The 7,417-nt window shown below is 44.5% G+C and overlaps 1 non-coding gene across 1 annotated transcript; it reads right to left on the bottom strand.

Moving 5' to 3' along the window:
• Positions 1-2,505: 2,505 nt before the first annotated feature.
• LOC119941087 lies at positions 2,506-2,643 on the bottom strand. Its single transcript, XR_005455120.1, has one exon. It is a non-coding gene; the product is annotated as a small nucleolar RNA SNORA7 (small nucleolar RNA).
• Between the last annotated feature and the right edge of the window lie 4,774 nt (positions 2,644-7,417).

Below are 7,417 nucleotides of genomic sequence, written 5' to 3' on the forward strand. Positions count from 1 at the left end.
CCCTCTCTGTGACTTCCATTTGATCCACACATGCCAAAACATTCTCCTCCTTTCCCTTTCTTAAACTGTGTAGGATGAATATCTCAAATGAAATTGTACTAGATTACAAGTGTCTGGATATTAATCCATTACTGCTTTCTGATTTATGAGATTTGGCTTCCTTCCTCGGACTTAATCCAGGCTAGTTTTATTTTGATAGCTGCAAAACGGGCCAGGGAAAAACCTGCTTTATCTTCAAGTGGGAAACCTTATTCAGTCATGGCATAGCTTCATTCTAGTTGGATGTAGGCAATCCAAATTCCCTGTGATCAAGATTTTATTCTTTTTGTGCATATCCCATGTGCTGGTTATTTCCTGTACCTCATCGTGCTGGGGAAATTGTGATTCCCTGTGATTCATCCTTTGAGCCACTTGCCTTTTAGTGGATTTTAAATTATACCATCTTTGCAAAAGAATCTGTATTTTTAGTCACTTGCTTCTGGCCTAGAGCTGTATCTCCACCACCTTGCCATCTTCCTTCTCATTTTGAAGTCACAGTCTCCGTATTGAATCACACAATTTTCATACATTTAAAGATGCAGTGCTCAGTTCCTCTCCACAACATTGCAGGTGTGGGAAGACCAGAAGTCTACCTGGTGACAGATCTCTCCCCTCCATTCTGTTTTCTTCAGTCCCTACAGCTTTCTCTGCTCCACTTAATTATTCTCTTCTAATCTCCATTAATTGTTTTGTGTCTGACTCCTGCTAAGATTGTAAGTCCATCAATCAACTCATCAATCAATAATATTAAGTGCTTACTGTGTTTGGAGCACTGTGCTAAGCACTTGGGTGAGTTCTCTTCAATAGAGTTGATAGGCACAGCTGCTGCATAAAAGGTAATAATAATAATGGTGGCATTCGTTAAGCACTTACTATGGGCCGAGCACTATTCTATGCGCTGGGGCAAATAGGAGGTCATCAGGTTGTTCCACGTGGGGCTCACAGTCTTCATCCTCATTTTACAGATGAAGTAACTGAGGCACAGAGAAGTCAAGTGACTTGCCCAAAGTCACACAGCTGATCAGTGGTGGAGCCGGGATTAGAACCCATGACCTCTGACTCCCAAGCCCAGCCTCTTTCCACTGAGCCATGCTGCTTCTTCAATCTTCTTCAAGGTACTTACAATCTAACAAGTAATAAATTATTGATAGTGTAAACAGCAGAGTTTAAGGAACTGCTTATAAGTTAGCAAGCATGGAAGTGATGGGGTGAGTACCTAAATACTTAGGTGACCCAGAAGTGTAGTATGGGGAGAAATAGGGTGGGGAGATGAGAGGGTAATCAGGGAAGGCCTCCTGAAGGAGATGTGATTTCAGAAGGGTCTTGAAGGTGGGGAGAGAGTGGTTTGACAAGAGAAGAGTTCCAGACAAGGGAGCTGGGGGGCCAGGGGGAGACATGGCAAGAGGTTGGGGGAGAGAGAGAGAGAGAGAGATAGAGAGAGGGAGATTAGAATGAAGCACAGTGAATATATTGGCTTGAGAGGAGTGAAGAGTGTGGGTAGGGGTGTAATAACAACAACAATAATAATGATTATGGTACTTTTTAAGTGCTATGTGCCAAGCACTGGAGTAGATACTAGTTAATCAGGTTGGACACAGTGCCTGTCCCACATGGGGCTCAGACCCTTAATTCCCATTTTTTACAGATGAGGTAACTGAACCACAGAATAGTCAAGTGACTTGTCCAAGGTCACACAGTAGACTTGTGGCAGGGATGGGATTACAACTCGGTCTTTCTGACTCCCAGGCCCCTTCTTTATTCACTAAACCACAGTGGAGATCCTTGAAACCAGTTCATCAGGGATTTCTGCTTGATGAGAAGAGGAATGGGTAACATTGGAGGTTGCTGAAGATGGGGAGACAAAGTCAGAGCTCATGTCTTTCTTCTAACTCTACTGTGCTCTCCCAAATCTACACATAGTAAGAGCTTAGTAAGTACAATTGCTTAATCGATTAATCGAATGCTTAATTCATTCTGTTGACCAGCATAACCTTGGGAGTTTGTAACCTCATTTCAGAAACACCTGAGTTATCCTTCAGCTTTGAGATGATGTTGCAGATGATGACAACAAATCCACATAACTGGAGAAATTACTGATCTTGCCCATTTCCTCTCTGAGATGCAATCATGGGACAGGAACTGTGATGAATCTAATTATCTTGGACAGACCCCAGCACTTAGTACAGTGCTTGGCACATAGTGAGGCCCTAACAAATGCCATAGCTAATTAATTAATTGTCTTGTCTTATGCTGTTGAGTCGTCTCCAACCCATCACGACCCTATGGACACATCTCTCCCAGAACCCTCCCCTCTCCATCTTCAATCGTTCTGGTAGTGTATGCTTAGAGTTTTCTTGGTTAAAAATACAGAAGTGGTTTACCATTGCCTTCTTCCATGCAGTAAACGTGAGTCTCCACCCTCGACTCTCTCCCATGCCTGCTGCTGCCCAGCATGGGTGAGTTTTGATTTGTAGCAGGTTGCCTTCCACTCACAAGCCACGGGCCAAGCTAGGAATGGAGGGGGTATGCCCCTGCTTGGCTCTCCCTCCTGTAGCCGAGACAGGTAGAGTACTGGAAACTCTCCGGGTGCAATCCTAAAAGGGGAATTAATTCATATCACAAACTAGTACAGCAATGAAGCTAGATTCAAAGCTCATAGAAATTCTATAGATCTTCAAGACTTCTCCCTGCTGTAAATATATACTAGCACACATATCCACATGAATAATTTATAAGTAGTGTTCATGAAACCCTAGTAGCTCCAAGTTTCACAAACTTATAGAAGATCGAACACTTCACAGCTTTTGCGAATGCAATTTTTTACAGCCCTTCCCATTTGTACCACTACAGTAATCATGGCAGTAGATATAATCAACATTTATTCTTGTCCTTAGATTGATTTCTTTTTAGTCCAGTCCAATTGCTTTCAGGCCTGAGATCTCTGACAGAGCCTTATTTCTGTGTGGTTCATCAATCAATCAATCATATTTATTGAGTGCTTACTGTGTGCAGAGTGCTGTCCTAAGCACTTGGAAGAGTACACGTTCCCTGCCCATGATGAACTTATAGTCTAGAAGGGAAACGGACATTAATATGAATAAATCAGTTATGGATTTGTGCCTAAGTGCTGTGGGGATGAGGATGGGGTGAATATAGGGTGCAAATCCTAGTGCAAGGGCAACACCCTCCTGATTGTAAAACTTTTTCCACATGTGGTAGCCGGCTCTGGAAGCTTGGTGCCTCTGGGGGAGCCCTAAAAATGTCAGAGCTGCCTTGAGGGGATCAAGCCTGCAGTTACAAGCTGCTCCAGTGAGACCAGAATAAGGAGCTAGACTCGACAGCATAAGACAGCAACAACAAGCAACAACACTCCTACTACATTCATTCATTCATTTATTCAATTGCATTTATTGAGCACTTGCTGTGTGTAGAGCACTGTACTAAGCACTTGGGAAGTACAAGTTGGCAACATATAGTGATGGTCCTTACCCAACAGCGGGCTCACAGTCTAGAAGTGGGAGACAGACAACAAAACAAAACATATTAACAAAATAAAATAAATAGAATAGTAACTAGGTACAAGTAAAATAGAGTAATAAATATGTACAAACATGTACTACACACACATTTCATTCCTCTAATACCAACCTTCCCACTGTACCTCCATCTCATCTATCTCACTGTAAACCTCTCGCCCATGCCCTGCCTCTGACCTGGACACCCTCCTCATAACCGACAGATTGTTACTCTTCCTGCCTTCAAAGCCTTACTGAAGGCACATCTCCTCCAAGAGGCCTTCCCTGACAAAGCCCTCCTCTCCTCTTCTCCTACTCCCTCTGCATCGTCCTGACTTGCTCCTTTTATTCATCCTCCCTTCCCAGCCCCACAACACTTATGTCCATATCTGTCATTTATTTATATTAATATCTGTCTCCTCCTCTAGACTGTAAGCTCATTCTGGGCAGAACATGTGTCTGTTAATTGTACGGTACTCTCCCCAGCACTTAGTACGGTGCTCTGCACACTGTACGCACTCAATAAATATGAAGGATTGACTGAGCTCATTCATTCAGTCAATCATTCAATTGTATTTATTGAGCGCTTACTGTGTGCAGAGCACTGTACTAAGTGCTTGGAAAGTACAATTTGGCAACAATTGCTGAGCTTGAACAGCTCATGAACAACACAATAGACAAGAGGCAGAGACACCACTATTTCTTACCACAGAGTTGTCGAGCCAGGACTCTTTACTCTGACCTCACGGCAAGAGTTTCTCCCTGCTTACCCACTCTGTTCCACACTCCACCCCCTCAATCAATGTCAATGGCATTTATTGGGAATTTATGGGTGCAGAACACTGTACTAAGCACTGGGGAGTGGACAGCATAAAAGAGTTGGTAGACACATTCCCTGCCCCTCACTTTTGAGTCTCGGCAGGAACTTTTGTTGTTACTGAGACCGCTAACAGCTCACTGTCCTTTCCTGAGCAAATGAAGCATCAGCCATTGCTAATTTGCATGAATGGTTTATTTGGCTACACTGCCAGAAATTTCAGTCCTAGGGTTCTATGGAACGCATTTGGGTTCATTTCCTCCTGCTCTGTCGATTTATAAACAGGACCAGTCTTTCTTCTACCTCTGATTTGGTCGGTGAACATGACTGGTCTCAGCCCGAATGGCTAGCACATGCAGCAGAGGTAGCTTCAGGGAGTTGTCTCTGTCGGTTTTGTTCTTATGAGTAATCTCAGCTGCCATAATGTCCTGTTTCTCCTTCAAACAGCATTAGACATGGGGCTCGCTCTCTTGGTTACAATTTAAACCCTCCTCTCTGTGGTGATTGGCCTCAAAAAATGTCAGGGACCTGGAAATTGGAGACTCCATTAGAACTTGGAAACTCGACTAAATGACAGACAGACTGCCAAGGCATAAATCGGCGTGGGTCAAGCCAAAGCCTGCTGCCTCCAGAAAATGCCTGACTTTGGATTCGCTCCAAGATGAACACTGATCTGAGGACTAAAGCTAATCCTAAGTAGAGTCTTCTCTCTTAAGATCGAGGAGATCTGGGCTTAATTCCTCTTTGTTGTTGATCTGTCCAGTCACCTTGGGCAATCCACTTAACTTTTCTAGGCATTTACTTCTCGAACCGCAACAAGGCCAGAGACAAAAAACTCATCCCTTTTCAGGGTTGTTTATATGGGGGATGGATGGATGGATGGTGGCAGTTTTCACAAAGCTTTTGGATCATTTGGCAGAAGGTCCTAAATCTAAGTTGTTTTCCTTCCTAATGAGAGGGAAAAGGCTGTGGGGGTAAGCCACTTCAAAATCAAAATCTTAGAGGGGGAATGTTGGGATTGTAATCTCAGCATCTACCCCATTGCTTAGCACATAGTAAGTGCTTAATAAATGCCATACTAATAAGAACAATAATAGTAATTATGCCAAAGTTTAGCTTTGGTTTGGCTCAGTGAAACTTACTGGGACATCAATCGATCGATCATATTTCTTGAGCACTTACTAGGTGCAGAGCACTGAACTAAGGACTTGGGAGAGTTTGTAGATATGGACATTGCCCACAAGGAGTTTCGAAGGAATCTTTTAAATTCATGAAAATTAAAGTTAATGAAAGCTTTAGAACAGCAGGAGCAAGAGGGGGAGAGGGCTGAGGAAGGGGAAGGAAAGGGAGAGGAGATACTTGAGGAGCAGAAAATCTTTTCCCTCTATTGAACTTTGGCTTTCTTTAAGAAATTTAATACTCTTGAGAAACCAGGGAGTCACTAGAACAAAGGAAAGGGCTGAAAGTATGGCCTTGAGAAGTCAGTGTTGCCTAGTGGAAAGAGGGCTTGGGTTCTAATACTGGTTCTACCACTTTTCTGCAGGAGATCTTCCAAGGGTTGGCTTAAAGTTAGCCTTCTAGATTATAAGCCTGGTGTGGACAGGGATTGTCTCTATTGCTGAAGTGGGCTTTCCAAGTGCTCTGCATACAGTAAGCATCAATAAATACGATTGAATGAATGAAGTTATAGGTCACTGATTATCTGTGGCAATGGATACATTCATCATCAGTATTTATTGAGTGTCCATTGCAAAATTAACTAGGCCCTGGGAGGTATTTTTTAAAAAATAGTCATCAATAGATCAATCACTTAGTTTATCTGGGCATCAATCAATCAATCAATCCATCAATCGTATTTATTGAGCGCTTACTGTGTGCAGAGCACTGTACTAAGCACTTGGGAAGTACAAGTTGGCAACATATAGAGACAGTCCCTACCCAACAGTGGGCTCACAGTCTAAAAGGGGGAGACAGAGAACAAAACCAAACATACTAACAAAATAAAATAAATAGAATAGATATGTACAAGTAAAATAAATAAATAAATAAATAAATAGAGTAATAAATATGTACAAACATATATACATATATACAGGTGCTGTGGGGAAGGGAAGGAGGTAAGATGGGGGGGATGGAGAGGGGGATGAGGGGGAGAGGAAGGAAGGGGCTCAGTCTGGGAAGGCCTCCTGGAGGAGGTGAGCTCTCAGTAGGGCCTTGAAGGGAGGAAGAGAGCTAGCTTGGGGGATGGGCAGAGGGAGGGCATTCCAGGCCCGGGGGATGACGTGGGCCGGGGGTTGACGGCGGGACAGGCGAGAATGAGGCACGGTGAGGAGATTAGCAGCAGAGGAGCGGAGGGTGCGGGGTGGGCTGTAGAAGGAGAGAAGGGAGGTTAGGTAGGAGGGGGCGAGGTGATGGAGAGCCTTGAAGCCCAGGGTGAGGAGTTTCTGCCTGATGTGCAGATTGATTGGTAGCCACTGGAGATTTTTGAGGAGGGGAATAACATGCCCAGAGCGTTTCTGGACAAAGACAATCCGGGCAGCAGCATGAAGCATGGATTGAAGTGGGGAGAGACATGAGGATGGGAGATCAGAGAGAAGGCTGATACAGTAGTCCAGACGGGATAGGATGAGAGCTTGAACGAGCAGGGTAGCGGTTTGGATGGAGAGGAAAGGGCGGATCTTGGCAATGTTACGGAGCTGAGACCAGCAGGTTTTGGTGACGGCTTGGATGTGAGGGGTGAATGAGAGAGCGGAATCGAGGATGACACCAAGGTTGCGGGCTTGTGAGACGGGAAGGATGGTAGTGCCATCAACAGAGATGGGAAAGTCAGGGAGAGGGCAGGGTTTGGGAGGGAAGACAAGGAGTTTAGTCTTGGACATGTTGAGTTTTAGGTGGCGGGCAGACATCCAGATGGAGATGTCCTGAAGGCAGGAGGAGATGCGAGCCTGGAGAGAGGGGGAGAGAGCAGGGGCAGAGATGTAGATCTGGGTGTCATCAGCATAGAGATGATAGTTGAAGCCGTGGGAGCGAATGAGGTCACCAAGGG

Source organism: Tachyglossus aculeatus, chromosome 19 (assembly GCF_015852505.1).
Source record: "Tachyglossus aculeatus isolate mTacAcu1 chromosome 19, mTacAcu1.pri, whole genome shotgun sequence".
In the NCBI taxonomy this organism is placed as follows: domain Eukaryota; kingdom Metazoa; phylum Chordata; class Mammalia; order Monotremata; family Tachyglossidae; genus Tachyglossus; species Tachyglossus aculeatus.